Source organism: Felis catus, chromosome B2 (assembly GCF_018350175.1).
Source record: "Felis catus isolate Fca126 chromosome B2, F.catus_Fca126_mat1.0, whole genome shotgun sequence".
In the NCBI taxonomy this organism is placed as follows: Eukaryota; Metazoa; Chordata; class Mammalia; order Carnivora; family Felidae; genus Felis; species Felis catus.
The window spans coordinates 125,538,322-125,557,177 of NC_058372.1; the positions used below are offsets into that span (position 1 = coordinate 125,538,322).

Here is an 18,856-nt window from a genome sequence, read left to right on the forward strand (position 1 = left end):
ACCCACAAACTGGACAGCTTAAAACAACACCCATTTATCAGCCCACAGTTCTGTAATTCAGCAGTCATGTGGCTCAACTGTGTTCTCTGTGTCAGGGTCTCATACTCAAGGTGCTGGCTGAGCTGAGTTCTGATCTGGAAGCTTGGAGCCCTCTTTCCAGGCTCACTCGGTTGTGAGCTTGGAGGCAGTTGTAGGACTGAGTCCCCATTTTCTTGCTGACTAAGGACTGTTTCAGCAATTAGAGGCCACTCTCAGGTCCTTGCCGTATGCTTCCCTCCATCTTCAAAGCCAGCATCAGAGAATCCCCCATTGGTTCAAATCCCTCTCACATTTCAAATCTCTTCCACCTGTCCCTTTTATGGTCTCATTGAGGAATTCAGATCGGGTCACCTGTGACACAGAATATGACCTAAGCATAGGAAGGGTATCCCACCATATTTACGGGTCCTACCGATACTCAAGGGGAGGGGATTATATAAGAGTGTGGGCCATTGTGGGTCATTTTGGCATTCTGCCTACTTCAATGGATAAGACAGAATAAGGTAGGGAGAGAATAAGAGTAGGGAGAGAAACTTCCTGTATGTACTTAGCATATGGTAGATGCTCATCCAGTATTTGTTAATATGTGGGAAATACATATATATCCCAAGAGCACAATCATGTATTGAACTGTATTAATTGGAATAAACTTTGTCAGTCAAATATAAAAAAAAAACTCCACTTTTGACCCACAATTTGGGTAGTTTGTCAAGTTTCTGTGTTTCTGGGTTGGGGAGAGTGAACTCCAGAAGGTAACATCAAGGGAGGGCTCGGTAGGTAAAGAGGCTTCACATTTCTGGGCATTTTGAACCACTCCTGGGTGGGGGGGGGACCAGCAGACTGGAGATACCGGAATGCAGCTCAGTCAGGAACCACAGCAGGTAGCTTGGGAGGAAAAGCAAAAACAATCAGGCACAAGCTGCCCAGTGTTTTTCTTATTTAGTGAGGTGCTCCACTTACTCAACACGGGTTACTAAATTTCCATTCGATAGATCACTCCTTTTGAAAGAGTTGATGAGCTTCTCTAATGTGCAGCTAGGGAGATAGATCTACCCAAACTGGAGTTCAACACCCAGTCATGTTGGCAATATATTCCAGTGTCTAATAAGAGATTGAACTGTGATTATTGAAAGTGCTTTTCTGGGATCACTCTAAAAACAACAACGGTACTTTCTTCTTACATAACTCCATTTGAAGCAACTTCAGAATCTTATGGACAGGTCCGTTTAGAGCTGTCCCCATTCCTGTTTCACAAATGGAAATAAGCTGAAGTATTCTGAAAGAAACTGACTTGCCCAAGGTCTTAGTAAATCATCTGAAGCAAAGGAAAGGAAATGCAATATCTCCAAATAGTTTTAAAACTTCTCCAGTATAGACAACAAAGCTCTGTTGATAACCCTATATTCTCCAGATTGATGTCCACATATCTAAGTTGGATATTAATTTTATACATTTCATTAACAACTCTGTCATGGCTGTCAAAAGTCTCTAATACTGAAATCTTTGCATCTATGCCTTATGCAGAAAATCCGGATATTTTATAAAGCAACTTAGCTGTTGAAGATTCAGATAGACCCTAACTGAGGATGCATGTTTGGAAACTTTTAGGTTTAAGCATTTTTATGTTATTTAATTGCTAAATATACCAATGAGTTATTTGACAGAGGTAACCTGTCTGATTATCTCAAAGTTATGCAAGAAATATCAGGAACTTCCTCTGCAGTTCTTGGGAAAGAATATTCAAACCTTTGTTACTTCTTATAGAAAGTCCAGCCCTAAGCACTCCCTAGTCGGTTTGGAAATGCTCTGCCACTGCTTACCACACTCTTAGCTGTTAAAGGAGAAGTCAGAGAGGCACATAAGTAGAAAAGGATGGCTTATATAACGGAAGGAAATGCAAGTGTAGTCCTAGTACAATTTCAGTTCACTACAGCTGAAGTTCTAATGCAGCGTAAACAAAGTTACATCTTGTTATGTAAAAGTAATGGGTGGGTGTAGGGAAGGGCTTGGACATCTATGGTGTGTATCTGTTTCTACAATGTTTTTCTCATTCCGATGGTGATGGCTCTAATTTCCACTGGAATGTCACTTCTGTAGATACTTGGAGATGTTTGGGTTAAGGCGAATATGTTCAGGGAATATAACAGGCATGTATTTTGGGAATTATGTCTTAAAAATGGACCATAAGTGATATTGATATTGAATATTTGTGAAGTAAGGTCCTAAAGCATGAGTTTGTATGTTTTTATAAAACATTGTTATTAAACTAGAATATTTGGGGTATTTTCTTACATTAAGTAGCAGGACGTAGAAGATCTTAAAATGGTGAGTTTTAAATTAGGAAACAACAGCAAAGTATCTAGAGGGACAGAATATGCCAAAGGAAACCCACAAACCACAAGCGAAGACATAGCTGCCATGTGGACTGACCACGACAAAATGCTCACTCCCTGTCCCCTCACCACCGCTGCTTTCAGCTCAGTACCAAATATCGTTGACATAAAAAAGGCAAGGCACAAAAAATGTAGCTACATTTTCCTCCTAGTGTTTGTTTTCTTTCTTGTCTATTCCAATCCTATGTGAAAAATGAGAACAAAATGTGACCCCGGTTTCCGTAAAGCAGGAGCCAGAAATGAAGAAAGACTGCCTGTTTCAGAATGGCTCCCAAACCTGGTGGCTGTTGTTATCTTTCTGGTGCCATCACGAGGGGATAGAGATCATGCCAGGATTCACTTCTAACCAAGCAAGTCTCTCCTTGCTCAGAAAATTAAATGCATATATGAGAGCACTGACGGTCAATATCGCCACTTGATAGCAGAAGCTTCGGAACTGTGCTGGCGTCATGTCAGGTTTTGAAGGATCTTGGTTGGGGAAGGAGAGGGTGAGCAGCAGGAAAGCAGTGAAGCCATGGGCAGTTCTCTCTTCTCGTCTTTGTCATCTACCACGCCTATAATGGCTGGGTGAATAAAATGAGAAAATCACTCTTTCTCGACAGTTATAAGTTCCATGGATGATATCCTGGAACAAAAAACACCTAAAATTTGGGCTCTCTTCTTCTTCTTCTTCTTCTTCTTCTTCTTCTTCTTCTTCTTCTTTAATGTTTATTTTTGGGACAGAAATGGAGCATGAGCGGGGGGAGGGGCAGAGAGAGAGGGAGACACAGAATCCAAAGCAAGCTCCAGGCTCTGAGCTGTCAGCACACAGCCCGACGCGGGGCTCGAACCCACAAACTGGGAGATCATGACCTGAGCCAATGTCGGACGCTTATCCAACTGAGCCACCCAGGTGCCCTGAGGCTCTCTCTTCTTGAAATTCTAGAGAATATCTGCAACGCAATTGTTGCATATAGAATTCTTTGTGAAACTCACATTAATGAGAGGTGTTTTTGTCTAAGAGAGAGATGTGTGCCTTTTGTCAGATGTACCCTTTGTGTGGAAAGCTCTTCTCCCAGATTGACATGTAGCTCTTTCCTTCTTGTTATGTAGGTCTTAGTTTATACGTCATTACCTTGTGAGGACTTCTCTGACCACCCTACCCAGTCTCCCTGTAAGACACGGTTTTTTTGTTTTTGTTTTTTGTTTTTTGTTTTTTTTTTTATCAGAACACTAGGCACTACTTGCTTTCTTTTATTTCTAATTTGTTGGCAGTCCGTCTCCCTGCCTCTTTTTGAATTGAAGGTCTGTGGAAGCAGCCACTTTGTCAGGCTGGTTCATTACAGTTTCCCTGTTTCTAGAACATGGCAAGCCAATGGTAGGTTCTCAGTAAATGCTTACGGAATGAAAGAATGAGTAAATGTATGTGCTACTGTAGAGATATCTTCTGCTAGTATTGAATTCTTGGTTTCCCAGGGAAAGTTATTTGGTTTTAGTATTCTGCCTCTCACACTCTCTCTGTTCACCAATAACGTGAAAATGCACACAGTTGTCCGTGTGTAGGGGTTTACGTAAAACTTTTTGTGTGCGCTTAAGAAGGCTTTCTCCAAGAGGGAGATAAGCTTATCAGAGAAATTGATGTTTAAAATAAATAAATGATAAAAACTAAAGATGGAAGTTATTTTTAAAAAGATAGAATATGGGGCACCTGGGTGGCTCAGTTGGTTACATATCCGACTTGATCTTGTGGTTCTTGAGTTCCAGCTTCACGTCAGGCTCCGTGCTGACAGCTCGGAGCCTGGAGCCTGCTTCAGATTCTGTGACTCTGCCTGTCCCCTGCTCATACTCTGTCTCTCTGTTTCTCAAAAATAAATAAACAATAATAAAAAAAGAATAACTCCTAAGCCTGTAAGATTTGATTGATAACAGATATAATGTATTAGATCAAGAAGAAGAAGAAGAAGAAGAAGAAGAAGAAGGTGACTAAAACATTGGTTAGCCATGAAAACATTAAAAATAAAAAGTCTTGGGTGCCTGGCTGGCTCAGTCGGTTAAGCAACCGACTTTTGGTTTCAGCTCAGGTGATGATATCCTGGTTTGTGAGTTCGAACCCCACATCGGGCTCTGCCACCAGCACTGTGGAGCCTGCTTGGGATTTTCTCTCTCTAACTCTCTCTCTCTTCCTCTCTCTCTGCTCCTCCCCCACTTGCACTCACGCTCTCTCTCTCAGAGTAAAGAAATAAAATTAAAAATAAATAAATAAAAAGCCTTGGATGCTAACTTGCCAGAGGCCGCCGACACATCTGACGGCCCATGGGTCCATGGAGAGAGAACCTGAGCTACCAAGCCTCTGTTCAACTCTGTTCTGCGAGATGGTTGCATCTGGCCATCTCAGCCTGCTACCATTAAGTATTTGCTTCTTTCACTCTCTTTGTTCTGCTTCCCAGGCCCCCAGGAAAACTTGGCGGTGTGATTTGGTTTTCCACAGGTGTGCCCACTGCAGGAGATGTACTAGCAGCATCGGCTTGAAGACTTCCAGTCCCTGTGATGGTCATTGCTCATTCCACACAATTAATAAATTGCCTTCAGGTTTATATATCTACCCTGTGAACTTGGTAAACGTGAATTGCCCCTGCAGGAGATGTGCTGACAATTCATACATCTGAGCCGGCCGGATTCCGGGCAATGCTCTGGGTCCCGGTAAACTCGCCAGGATGATGGATGAAGACCTTGTGGCATAAGCACTGAGCCAAAAATGGTATCTGGAGTTTTGAATTAATGTCCATCTGCTATCAATGAAATTAGTTACTTAACCAGTTAGTTACTTAACTGCATGTAATTTTCTCAATCTTTCTGTCCCAAAGGGATGGGTGTATGTTGAAGTCCAAGTGACCATCCTTACCTCTCGGTGGAAGATAGAGGTAAGGAATTTGGGGCACCAGTATTGAAAGTTTAGGTCTTGAGCTCATTAGTCTTTTTAAAGTCTCTCCTGGAACAGGCCTTAACTCGAGGACACAAGGAGAAAGGTTGGAGAGCCGAACTCTGGCCGCCTGTCTCCATACTCACAGCCCCTCAACAGGTTCCTGGGCCAGAGTCTGAGGTCGCAGGGCCCAGATGGGACATGAAGAACCTCTGGATGCAGCGTCTGTTTGCCTGTGTTTGGTTGCATAGAAATGTGACCAGACTTGGCAAAAGAACCAGCTAAGTGACCTGTTACTTTGGCCTCTCCAGTCTCTGCTTTCTAAGTCTTTTTCACCAGAGATGGTGTCCTTCCTGATGTCAGTACCTCTCATCTTGCCATTTATATTTTGATCAAATCTCATTCATATTGATGCCTTACTTCTCTCAAGCTCCCTTTTATTTAAAAAGTATTTCCTCATTAATTTTATGTTGGGATGAAGAAGACAACACTAAAGAAAAGGATGCCATTTCTTTGGGTCAAAATCCATGCTGTAGTTTGGCATAAGTTACAGCAAGATGGCAGATCTGAGTGTCTTCGGTGAAGGCGGTTGAGTGAAGCAGTTATGAATTTTGACTTGACTTTAGGAAAAGCTGGTTCAAAGCCTTGTTTTTCCACTTACTGCCCATTTGGCTTAAGGCATGTCTCTTAGCCTCAGTCTTTCCATCTGCTAAATGGCAAGAGTGTGGTTGTTAAGGATTAAACAGTTAATGAATTTAGGGCTTACTACGGTCTCTGGCTCATAGTAAGCCCTGAACACACACTACTATTATTTTATTATCTCAGCACTTACTTTTAGATCCCTTTCAGTTCTTCTCAGAAGGACCCTGCTAACCGTGGCCAGTAAGGACAGCTCCTGGGCTCAGGGGAACTTGCCAAAGCTCACGTCTATGTGACCACCTGATTGTTTGCTTTTCCATCTTTTCTCTTTGCTATTCTCCTAGCCCCTACCACATCTCATCCTATATTTCTACCTTTAAGGATCTGCAGACACCCACTTGATTTAACAGAGAAGTCACGAACTGATGGACAGTTTCCATAGACTTGAGACCTTAGCCTGGAGTTTGTGGGCAGGTACCAGGAGGCCACGGACAGGGCTGTTCTGTTGAAGGGGAGAATTTGGCAATGCCATAACTGGGGACACAAAAGGGTGGGAGTGGAACCCAATAAAGGTCAGTCTTGGATATTGAGGCTGGGAGTGAAAATTAGAGAACCCAGGTTGCTTACTGATGGACACCATGCTGCCATTTTCCATGTGTCTATGGCACCCTGCACAGGGTGCCTAAAGCAGGCCTTCAAATGCAGTTGGGTAATAATTACTAGGGGGTAAAACCCGGGAACTATGTTGTCTAAATCATGTGTGTGATTGGAAAGCTGTTGATTCACCTGAATGCTGGTTATAGCCTCTCTAAAAGAAGGCTGCAAACAGCATGTTTACTTTGCCCGTGGAAAAATTACACATTGAGTGATATTTATGTGAGCTGCTTATGGCTTATTAACACCTAGCACCATAACACTTATTATACTTGTCATCACATGTGTATCAGATTAACTTTGCTGTCCAATTGTGTTCGATTGCAATAGCAAACTTTACTTCTGCTTAAGATACATTTAGAGAATATGGAGCTTAATCCACAAGTACCAACCGAAGTCCCTCTCAGTTTTGCGTAGAGAACAGTCAGTGCAGAACATTGGGACATGAAGAATATGAGGCATTTGGAGAAACCCATTGACCATATGGATCTGTGAGCAGTGAGGCAATGAGGGATAGCATCACAAGGCTGATGGAAATCTGGATGAATCATGAATTTTGAGTCTCCTCTTCTGGATACAAAGGTAATCCCATTCAAATCCTACTAAAGAGATACGGATTTCCATGGCACCATATTCAATGCCCTAAATTTGGACTAACAAAGCCTGAACAATTTAATGATCAAAAGCCTCTTTTTTCCCCCCATAGAGAGTTAATGGAAGGATAAATATTAGATGTGTAAAATTAACTTTCTACCCATTTGTCCTTTTCATTTCCCAAATACACGTTTGTGAACATGGTTTGTGCTGCCCTAAATATTTTTCTTCTAGTTCCTATCAGAGTTTCCCACATCCAATCACTTCCCAAGTGACTACAAGTTCTGTACATCACATTCTTTTTCAATAGCTTTCAAATCTTCTGTCTTAGGACACGTTCACCAGGAGGACATCTCAGGGGGAAAGAATCATGTGTGAGTGATTTATTAAGGAAGTTCTTCTAGGAGAAGCAGGTAGGGGAATAAGGGAAGTAAAGACAGGCGAGGGCCTGGTTTTAGCTGGTGCCAGGGAGAACTTTGAAGTGTGACTTATGCTTGGGAATTTGTCCCAAGCAGAATGAAAGCAACTAAGCTTTTATGTTTTCTATTTTATAATCACTGGCTGAGGACTGTGGGATTTGAAAGGTTAGTGGGGGGGGGGGTGCGGAGAGTAAATTTGTAGTCCTTTTGAGCTCTTTTTGCCTGTGGGCAAAGCCCCTCCAGTGGCCAAGCAGTGTCTTTAAAGGAGAAGCACAGGTGGGGAGGGAGAATATGAGCATTCAAGCCCAAGTGCAGCTACAGGGGATACACAGAACGTGTTACCAAGGATGACAGGGGCTCTCGGTGGACACAGGGAGTGTCTACAACCTCTTCCTGATTCTCTCTGCCCACTGCTGTCCTCCTTTAGTTCATGTCCCTGTGATGATTTCTTTTCTGGAACATCTAATGGGTTCCCAGTTGATATTCTCTGATCCACGCAGGCCTCCTCTAATGAATCCTTGTTGTATTCAGCGATCTTCTTAAACTGCAAAGTTAGTAGTGCTGGTCTGGTGCTTAAAGCCCTTATTGCCTCCTTAACATGACTTGCCTGAGCTCTTGATCTGATCCCTGACCCCAGACTCCTAGGACTGCAACCTGATAGCCCATGGTAGTCCTTCTTGCTCTCTGACCTCTGGGATTGTGTAAAGCTTTACCCACTGCCTAGAAAGACCTTCGCCCACCTACTCGCCTGGCGCACTGTTATTTTCCTCTGAAGATCCAGCCTAGTCTTCATGACCTCTGGCTTCCCACTACACCCTGGCCTCACCCTGTTAGATTTGCCACATTCTGTTTTCCCATCAAACCATTCTTTCCCCCATCAGACATTTCTCTTTAAGAAAGTCCTGTGCCCCGTTCATCTCTGATCTCTTCATTTTTGGATTTCTGATAGAAGATAAGGCGAAATGAAGGAGGAGTGGGGATCTGTCTTTGCAGGTATCGGCAGAATGAATGTGGTCTGCAGGCTTCAAAAGCCTCATTCTTTATGTGTTAGGTCACCGGAGGCAGGCAAAGCCTTGGTCACCTCTATGTGCCAAGTAATGGCCTTAAGGTACCTTGTCACATGCAGTCTCCTTGCATGAAGACTGAGGGGAATGTTATTATCCAAGCCTCTGATGATCACATTGATGTCTCTGGAGATCAGAGGGACCCGTTCTCTTATCAGAGATTTTTCTGGCTTCCTGATGGTTCTACGTTTCAGAAAAAAAAAAAAAAAAAAAAAAAGTAGATCCCACGTTCAGTTTGGCCGACATCTATACTGAAAGCGGCAGAGATATTTAAGCCAATTAAACATACATTATTGAAGGTCTTGGACCTCAGGCAAAGAGCTGGCACTGTGCTGGGTATCAGGTATGCAAAAAGGAATAAAGCCTCGGACCTGATTGTTATGATTTGAATTGTGCTTACCCCCCACCCCCTCCAAATTCCTGTGTTGAAGTCCTAATTCTCGGTGCCCTATTTGGAGATAGGGTCATTGCAGATGTAACTAATTACCATGAGGTCATACTCAGTAGGGTGGGCCCCCAATCCAACTGACTGCTGTCCCTATGAAAAGAAGGGCATATGGAGAGACTGACACGCACACAGGGAGAGTGCCACTTGAGCTTGAAGGCAGAGATGAGGGTGAAGCCTGTATACACGACGGTATATCAAAGATCGCCAGCAGGAGCTGGGAGAAAGCATGGAACAGACTCTTTCTCACAGCCTTCAGGAGGAACCAACTTTGCTGACACCTTGATCTCAGACATGTAACTTCAAGGGCTGTAGGACCATCCGTTTCTGTGGTCAAGCCACCCAGTTTGTAGTAATTTGTTATGACCACCCTAGCAAAGTACTGTACCAATCCCGATCAACTCAGAGCTACACATAAACATAGTGTGTTATCATGCGATGCGACCAATACGGGAGAGCTGAACAAGATTCACATGCAGCACAGGGAAGGCTGCGAGTTTTGTGGAGGTGTATACAGGTGCCGGGGGTGCGGGGGGTGGGGGGTGGCTGCACAGTGAAGGTTGCCTCGTGGAGGAACTGCTGAGCTAGGTTTTGAAAGCTGGAGATGATTCAGACTGCTCTCCCTCTATGGCAGTTATGTCATTCACAGATAAAGCCAACCACGGTGCGATATTACCCCCCGTTTCCTGTTAATAACTTTTGGTGGGAGCTGTACAGAGAGGCCTCAGCAGATCTGGAAGCAAGCAGGTGGCTTTGGGGTCTGACAACAGTGGGCAAACTGTTTGGGTCCTGCACCAACGGGCCGTCACTGCATTCCCCTTCCCCACCTCTTTGTAGCACACCTTTTGTTCTCTTGGATCTTTTTTTTTTTTTTTTTTTTTTCCTTTGAGTAAATTTGTTTACTGCCCGGAAGAGAACAGGGAAGGACTAGGCCGGTTGCCTCGGGCAGATGGTATAATATTAGTAGACGGGCACCCTGAAAGCAGAACTCCTCAGCTCCTGTCTTTTTTTTTTTTTTTTTTTTTTTTTAACATTCTCCAGCAAGGCTCTTCAAACTAAATAGCATAAAGCAAACATTAATAAAAGGAAATTGAAACACGAGTCAAGGGAAAAAATAGTAAGGGAACCCCTGCCTGGTTTAAATGCCTCTGTGTCTTCAGATCTAAGTGAATTAAATCCAAATAATCAAAGAACTTGTAGAAATGACCAATAAACCACCGAGGAGATATTAATTTCAGGTGTTTTTTGTTTGTTTGTTTGCTTTTTGGTTTTGGGCTCAGGTTCGTTTTTTAGAAATCTTGGGTAAAACGTGCCTGGAGCCTGGAGAAGGACAAAGGTTGCTCTCATATTTAGAGAAATATAAAAGATAAACTCACAGAAAGTACAAGTTCAGGTTGATTCCCTGCAGACCTTGAATAAATTTTTATTTTACCTCTCCACTTACAAAAATACGAAGATGAAAGGAAGCAGAAAGGGGCAGAGAGAAAATGAAGGAAGGGAGAATTAGAAGGACAAAGAAAGGAGAAGGGAGAAGAAAGCAGAAAAAAAAAAAAAAAACAAGAAGCGAGAATAACAAGTTCCTTCGATTTATGGAAATTACCTCAAGTTTACAGAGTACACACAACTCAATTTGCCTACAGTTGTGACCTCAATAATCCTGCAAAATTTCAGGACGGGCTATTAAATAAACATAATGTATGCCTTGACAAAATAAAGGAGATGACTAATAAGAATCAGAGAAGGTTAATTAAAAAAAAAAAAAAAATCATGCTCCACTTGGAGCTTCCTTCCTTTTCAATTTCCTTTGCCTTGTCTTTTCTCATTTCCCCAGAGTGGAATCCACTCTGAAGTCACCCAGAGAGGCAGCAGTGCCACCAACACCAGATAGAACGTGACAGTCTCCAAGCTGTTCTCCGGAAGTGAATCCTAGCAGGAGAACAGGCCATACGGGTCGTGGTGCTCCCTGTCAGGCCCTGAGTTGTAGTTTTTGCTCTCTAAGCTCCTTATCCTGACGCCTCCTTCCCTGGCTTTGTCTCCCCTCAGTACCCATAAATCCTGGGCTTCTGAGTTAGCCACCTTCCCTTTGTTCCTGTTCTGAGAATCTTGCCCATCCAGGAACTGGCTACTGGTTTGCTTTTGTCCATTGATTTCTCTAGGGTCCATATCCTTGATTGATGGGTGCGACCAGGAAACCTCTGGGCAGCTACAGATGCCTTTATGGACTACACCTATTTTGAATTCTCATGCTCTTCTCCCCCACTGGGATTATTCCTGCTTCTTAAACAATGTCATTGTAATTCCTTTATTCTATGATAATTGGACACCAGCTCTCTGAAACACGTTATTGCCTTAGGGTTAAGAGCATTAGCTTCAGGATAAGAATGACGGAGATTTTATCGCTCAAAAATATAAGTCAGATCATCTCTCTCTCGCTTCAAATCTTCCGAAGGTTTTTCATCACACTTGGAATAAAATCTCAACTCTTTACCACGGTCTGCAAAGATCAACACAATGTGGCCACTGCCTACCTCTGTTCTTGAACAAGTCAAACTTGTTCCTGCCTCAAGGCCTTTGTACTTGTTTGCTCTCTTCCCTTAGATCTTCACATTTCTGGATTTTTCACTTCGTGCAAGTTGCAGTTTAAATTTAACCTCTAGGGAGAAGCCTTCCTGACTACCCTATGTAAATCAGCCCTCTTTCCCCGCCACCAGTAAATCTTTGTCAACATTGTGCTTTTTGGGTCTTCCTAGCACTTAACACTCTCGTGAATTACCATGTGTATTTATTTGCTTTCCTTGATCATTTCCTTTTCTTGACCCCCAGAATGCAAACTTCATGAAAGCAGGGACTCCGTCCCCAGCACCTGGGCAGTTTCTGATATATGGCAGGGGCTCAATAAATGTTTGAATGAATGAATGAATGAATGAATCTTGATCCATACTTACTGGCTACATGATCATGAACTAATTGCCTCCATGGTCTTTAGTTCTTATCTTTAACGATGTGGTTAGCGATTCCCATCTCATTAGGATTTGGTGAGATTTGAATGAAATTAAACAGGTAAAGTGTCTAGAGCAGAGCAGGGGATAGAGAAGGCACACAGTAACTCCCAGTTGGGCTTATTATGACACGCTAGTCTCTAAGAAAGGCCATGGGAGCACAGAGACGGTTCTAACACAGTCCTTTTTCCCAAAGTGCTCAGTTGCTTTGTCGGAATGAGGATTAGAGACATTGCCTCTTTTGGACACCACACCTTCTCTGCCCTGCTGAACCTCTTCTGAGAACTGGGTGCTCCCCAGGGCCCGTCACACCCAGTACGTGGGTCACGTTCTTGGGCCTGATTATCTGCATTGGCTTGTCTTATTGTGAATACACAGCCAAGGTGCAATGGCAATCCTCAAGATTACAAAACTAACCTAATTCCCTTCTATGGCTAGGGCTGTTAGACATGTGTTTCTAGGCATATTATAGGTAGTATGTCTGAATTTCAGTAGAGAATAGGAGAGCCTTTTATGATTTTTTTGTGTGTGACTGTTACAGATAAACATAAGATTATGTGTCTCTGACGTTAATGACAGTTTAATTAGATAAACCTGAACGACTCCCGGTATTTTCTAAGATCCAAAAGCCCTCTTAAGATTACAAATTATAGTGAAGATTCATAGTTGGAAGACTGAATCCCCAAATTAACCCATCTGTACGACCGGACTTGATCATGTAGGGCGTGTCTAATTCATTCACTTTTCTATCAATCGGTCTCTGTCACTTCACCCCCGAGGGTGATGAGCCTCCGAGCTCTAGTATCTCTATCTTCTAGTTAATTGAACAGAGTAACAAGGCTGTAAAATGGTGTTTGTAGAATGACACCCTTATACCGTAATGCAACATATATATTCATGCATGGGAGAAAAACGGCAGATGGACACATACCAAAATGTTAATAGCGGAAGGGAAATTTTAGGCTTTTCTTTCCTTTCTCTAGGTTTTTTTTCAAACTGTGCTGCCTTGATTAATTAGGCATGGCTTTCACCAGTAGAAAACAAAATTATACAAATCAACCGCACACTTACAGGATGGGGGGAGAGCCAGCAGCTTGTGAGTTTTCATGTCAGGAGGAGTTTTCGTGGCAGGAAAGTCCTCCAGAGCTGAGCTGATTGTGCGTCACTGTGTAGCGTCACCCGGGATATGCGTCACCCGGGGTGTGGACCAGTGCCTCCAGAACAGGCGGGATACAGGTCCCATGGTGCAGCGTGCACAGGTCTCAGTCCCACGTTTTTTGTTTTTTGTTTTTCAATGTTTGTTTGTTTGCTTATTTATTTATTTAGAGAATGTGAGTGGGGGAGGAGCAGAGAGAGAGAGGGAGTCAGAGGATCCCAAGCAGGCTCCGAACTGCCGGCGCAGAGCCCTATCCATGGGCTCAATCCCATGAACTGTGAGATCATGACCTGAACTGAAATCAAAGGTCAGAGACTAAACTGCCAGAACCACCCAGGTACCCCTCAGCCCCACATTTTAAGAGACTTATTCTGAAGTTAGGGTGAAGGAAACATTGGCTTAGTTTTAAAAATACATTTGGAATAAGTATAGCCAAGAAAAAAATGGCCATTTCGTTAGATTGTGAGTTCCACATTCACAGGTGGCTTTCCTCTGACAGAGGTGAGAGAGGAGGATTCCTACACCGGGGGTGGGGGGGGGGGTGGGGGGGGTGGGACAAGACGATGTCTAATGTTTCATTCTAGTCTAGAAGCTAGGCTGATCAAACTTGTCACTTTTACTTATTCCTTATTCGTAATAGCTCCAGGAAGTGGGTATTAATTTTTATCCATGAAGAGACTGATGCTCAGACAGGTTAAATAATTTGCTAAATACCCCAGTTCTTGTAGGTTTCTGAGCTGGGACTTGAGCTTAGATCTGTTTGACCCCCAAGCCCTAAACTTTTGTTATGACATGCTATTTTCTAACACTGATTCTGTGCTCATTTCCTCACTTTCTTTCATCTTCCTTCTGTATATTTCCTCACTTCTTTCCTTTCCTTTCCGTGACCTCTGCAACAATGGCATCTGGTAACATATTTGACTTTTACTTAATTCTTGATATTGACATTCAAGGGCAAAGAAATAGATGACTCCTGGATAATGGTACCACTCCTTATTATTATTATTGTTATTATTATTATCATTACTATTATTTGGACACAGTTGAAGAGGTTATTAAAAAAAAAACCTTTTAGTGACTGATCAGTGTCTAAGAAAATGTTGAGATTAAGTATCTAAAGATCACCACCTTTGAAATGTATAGTATGAGGCTTTCAGTAAGAAACAAATGGGAGACAGTAGAACAACAAATTGGAAGTAACATGATTCCGTGCTGTTCTAATTTTAGGTTCTCCAAATTTCATTAGTACACCTTCTTCTTCTTAAGGCTTCGGTGAACTGACCCCTTGACAGCCTAACGTGGAGGTCTTTATCTTTGATTTAATACATTTGTCAACTTGACAGGAAGTTGGGGCTGCAGACTCTTGCCCTCATGAGACTCTGAGGCTTTGCAGGAAGAGCCTGGGCATGAAAGTCAAACTCAGGGCAGAGCAGTCCTAGCCATGCAACTTACTGTGCCAGGATCCTCTTTCCCCTGACTGTAGTTTATCATCCATAAAATGGGGTCATAATAACTATCCCCAAGAGTTTTGTGAAGATTGAATGGTTAATGATACCGAAACGACAATGTGGAAATAAACAAGGAAATAGAAGCCAAATAATGGGTGAAATCCCCAAATCAAAGCTCTGCTTCACAAATCTTTATGCTTGATTTTTGCACTGGTCAAATAATTCTGATCTGTTATGGAGATTCGGTCCTGGCCTCATTATTTTGCCAGGCTAAGAAGAACTGCTTTTCAAATTGAGCAGCCTGATATAATGGCCAAAACAAAAACAAAAGTAAAAACAAAACACAAATAAACCTGTGGGATTGCACGTGAAAAGCAAAGGCAATGGAAATAAACAAAGCTGATTAACAAATAGTAAATCACTACTTAATCGCATTCTGGGAAACACATCTTTGCACTTTATTACAGCCATTCCGTCTTTGAAATTACTGAGTTTTATCAAAACAGCATAAAACTTGAAATGTTTGAGATTGAGAAATAATACATTTTTCACGTTTTCAACATGTCAGTGTCGGATTGGCGATGAGAGTAGTCACTAAAAACCTAAGCTGTGCTTTCAAATAAGAAATGAAATAAAACAAATTACTTCATGAAATAAAGTTAGCTAAATGATTACTAGTCAATAATATGTGTTATTTATTCTACCATGGAGCAAGGGGCAGAGACGTTTGAAAAGGACTGGTTAAATATCAGTCCCTTTTATTTAACAAGTGATAGTTATTTCCTACATTAAATAAAACTCGCTCTACCTACCCAGAACTCACATTTAAGTTTCAAATCCAGCTTTGGCCGAATAATCAGAAGCCATCATTGTGGACCAAAGTGGGGACACTTTTGGTAAGGATTTTGTGACATGGTTGTATCGAAGACCAAATGAATTTGGTTAAGGCTGGATTACTTACACAAAGTCCAAAGATAAATTTAGTTGAAAATTGGTCACAGGTAGCCTTGCAGTCTCAAAGGGCATTTCTGACTAGACAAACAGCATCTCCCAACATCCCTTCTGCTGAAATAAACAGCCAAGTGTTCCCTCGCCACAGGCTGGGTAAATACTAACTGAACCGTCTGCCTGTGTGTGAGTACGAGCAACACTCCCAATTTTTTAGCAAAATATTTTTCCACTCTGGCCATCCAAGAAACTCTCCAAATCCAATACTTTTCAATGGACTTTTAAGGCTTCTCTATTTTTCTCACTATTTATAGCTTTCAGATGTTGGCAGGTAGAGAACTGCATTTTCTTCAGAATAAACTTATAAATGGTGATGATGGAGTTTCATCATCTGCCACACGGTATTAGGTAAGTATTAAAACAATCCTTCTTCCCTATGAATGCAAACGCTGACAAAGCCCAGAAACCAGAACAAAACTCTCACAGACGTCATATCAAAAGTCCTGTTGAGATTGTAAAGAGTTTAGTTCGGTGAGGACACCGGGGCTGGACCCAGAGGTGAAGCCCAGGCTGGGTTAGGGCTCATGTGTGGGGATAGTCCTTCGACGCTGGAGGACAGAAGTCCAGGATGCTGAGATCTGCTCCCTCGGTGCAGCTACAGCATGGGAAGGCTCATAAAGGGAATCAATCTCAGATTGCCTCGGTGTGTACAGTCGTTTATAAATTTGGTCCCTCTAACAATCCTGAGCAATAGACAAGGTAATTATCCATTCTGATTTAAGGATGCGGAAGCTCGGTGGTAGAGAAACGATTGGACCGAGGTGTCACGGTCAGAATGCGGCAGAGCTGGAACCAGAGTTAGATCTTTGGACGGCTAACCTTGTTTCCTTCCACCCTGCTCCACACTGCTGCTCTTAAGTATTCAGCCCCGCGGTTTCACAGTCTCCCCGGGAAGACGATCTATTCACATGAAAGAGCCAGTGAAGAATAAAAAAAAGAAGAAATTAAAGGGATTTACTTAGAGAATGAAAGCCAGAATTCCAGTTGCTAGTAAAGGATTATATTTGGCTGATTAGGAAGCAATAGTCTGGTATAATTGAAATGTGGAAAAGTTGAGTTTCCATACTCCGTTCTGTGTCTAGCCGGCTAGTTTACCTTAGGAGTTCTTATCTGTAGAGCTATAAGCCCCCACCCTCCCCACCGCCCCTGCCCCTCTCTGGGAATTGTGAAATCACCAAAGACGAAGCCTCTCTAGGGCCGCCTGAAATAGAGCGGCTGTTTTCCCCCAAGAGTGCCTGCACCAGGATTCATCATGGAGACAGGACTTACTGTTTATTATTATTATTATTTAATATTTATTTTTGAGAGAGACAGTATGAGTGGGGGAGGGGCAGAGACAGAGAGAGAGAGGGGTGGTGGTAGGGGGTGGGCGGGTGGGCACAGAATCCGAAGCAGGCTCCAGGCTCCGAGCTGTCAACACAGAGCCCGATGTGGGGCTCGGACTCACAAACTTCAAGATCGTGACCTGAGCCAAAGTCGTAGGCTCAACTGACTGAGCCACCCAGGCACCCCACGAGGCAGGACTTGAATGAGGGAACTATAGCTAGATGAGGAAAAGTGGAAGGGAACTACTCACAAGGAAAAATAGCCTGGGCAAAGTTATGGTGGCCAGGCCCAGTGTGCTGTTTATACGGGACAGCAAGGGGACATTTGATAGATAGATATAAAATAAAATGTGTGGAAAGTTCGGCAATTATTAAATCAATGTTATCCATGTAGTTAGTCAGTCTGGACATTTCTGGTTAAAATCTACTCCAATTATACAGATAGTCATCCTGAGACTTTTTGTCCTTATCTCCCTCCTCCTGCCTCTACCCCCTTCCTGCGTCCCTCCCTCCCTCCTTTCCTTCCTTCCTTCCTTCCTTCCTTCCTTCCTTCCTTCCTTCCTCCCTTCTTCCTTTCCTTCCTTCCTTCCTCCCTCCCTCCCTTCCTGCCTCTACCCCCTTCCTGCTTCCCTCCCTCCTTCCCTCCTTTCCTTCCTTCCTTCTTCCCTCCTCCCTTCCTCCCTTCCTCCTTTCCTTCCTTCTTCCCTTACTCCCTCCCTCCCTCCCTCCCTCCTTTCCTCCCTTTCTTTCCTTCCTTCCTCCTTCCCTTCCTTCCTTCCTTCCTTCCTTCCTTCCTTCCTTCCTCCTTCCCTTCCTCCCTCCCTCCCTCCCTTCCTTCCTCCCTTCCTTCCTCCCTTCCTCATTTCCTTCCTTCTTCCTTCCTTCCTCCCTTCCTTCCTTCCTTCCTTCCTTCCTTCCTTCCTTCCTTCTTCCCTCCCTCCCTTCCTGCCTCTACCCCCTTCCTGCATCCCTCCCTCCCTCCTTTCCTTCCTTCCTTCCTTCCTCCTTCCCTTCCTCCCTCCCTCCCTCCCTTCCTTCCTCCCTTCCTCATTTCCTTCCTTCTTCCTTCCTTCCTTCCTTCCTTCCTTCCTTCCTTCCTTCCTTCCTTCTTCCCTCCCTCCCTTCCTGCCTCTACCCCCTTCCTGCATCCCTCCCTCCCTCCTTTCCTTCCTTCCTTCCTTCCTTCCTTCCTTCCTCCCTCCCTCCCTTCCTGCCCCTACCCCCTTCCTGCTTCCCCCCCTCCCTCCTTTCCTCCTTTCTTTCCTTCCTCCTTCCCTCCTCCCTTCCTCCCTTCCTCCCTCCTTCCCTCCCTCCTTCCTTTCCTCCCTTTCTTTCCTTCCTTCCTCCTTTCCTTCCTTCCTTCCTTCCTTCCTTCCTTCCTTCCTTCCTCCTTCCCTTCCTTCCTTCCTCCCTCCCTCCCTTCCTTCCTCCCTCCCTTCCTCCCTTCCTTCCTTCCTTCCTCCCTTTCTCCTTTCCTTCCTTCTTCCCTTCCTCCCTCCCTTCGTCCCTTCCTTCCTTCCTCCCTCCCTCCCTTCCTGCCTCTACCCCCTTCCTGCTTCCCTCCCTCCCTCCTTTCCTCCTTTCCTTCCTTCCTCCTTCCCTCCTCTCTTCCTCCCTTCCTCCTTTCCTTCCTTCTTCCCTTACTCCCTCCCTCCCTCCCTCCCTCCTTTCCTCCCTTTTCTTCCTTCCTTCCTTCCTTCCTTCCTTCCTTCCTTCCTTCCTTCTACCTCTCCTGTTTGTAGACAGACTACTTTGGAGTATATTTCAGCAGGGG

General features: G+C 43.7%; 1 long non-coding RNA gene across 1 annotated transcript in view; it reads right to left on the minus strand.

Annotated features, from left to right (window-relative positions):
• The window catches only part of LOC123385557, an 86,515-nt gene extending 73,162 nt beyond the window's left edge, over positions 1–13,353 (minus strand). Inside the window, exons 1-2 of the long non-coding RNA XR_006598341.1 lie at positions 13,217–13,353; positions 8,750–8,884 (exon numbers count right to left, since the gene is read on the minus strand). This is a non-coding gene — a long non-coding RNA (uncharacterized LOC123385557). The remainder of the gene's footprint in view (positions 1–8,749; positions 8,885–13,216) is intronic.
• Positions 13,354–18,856: the final 5,503 nt, after the last annotated feature.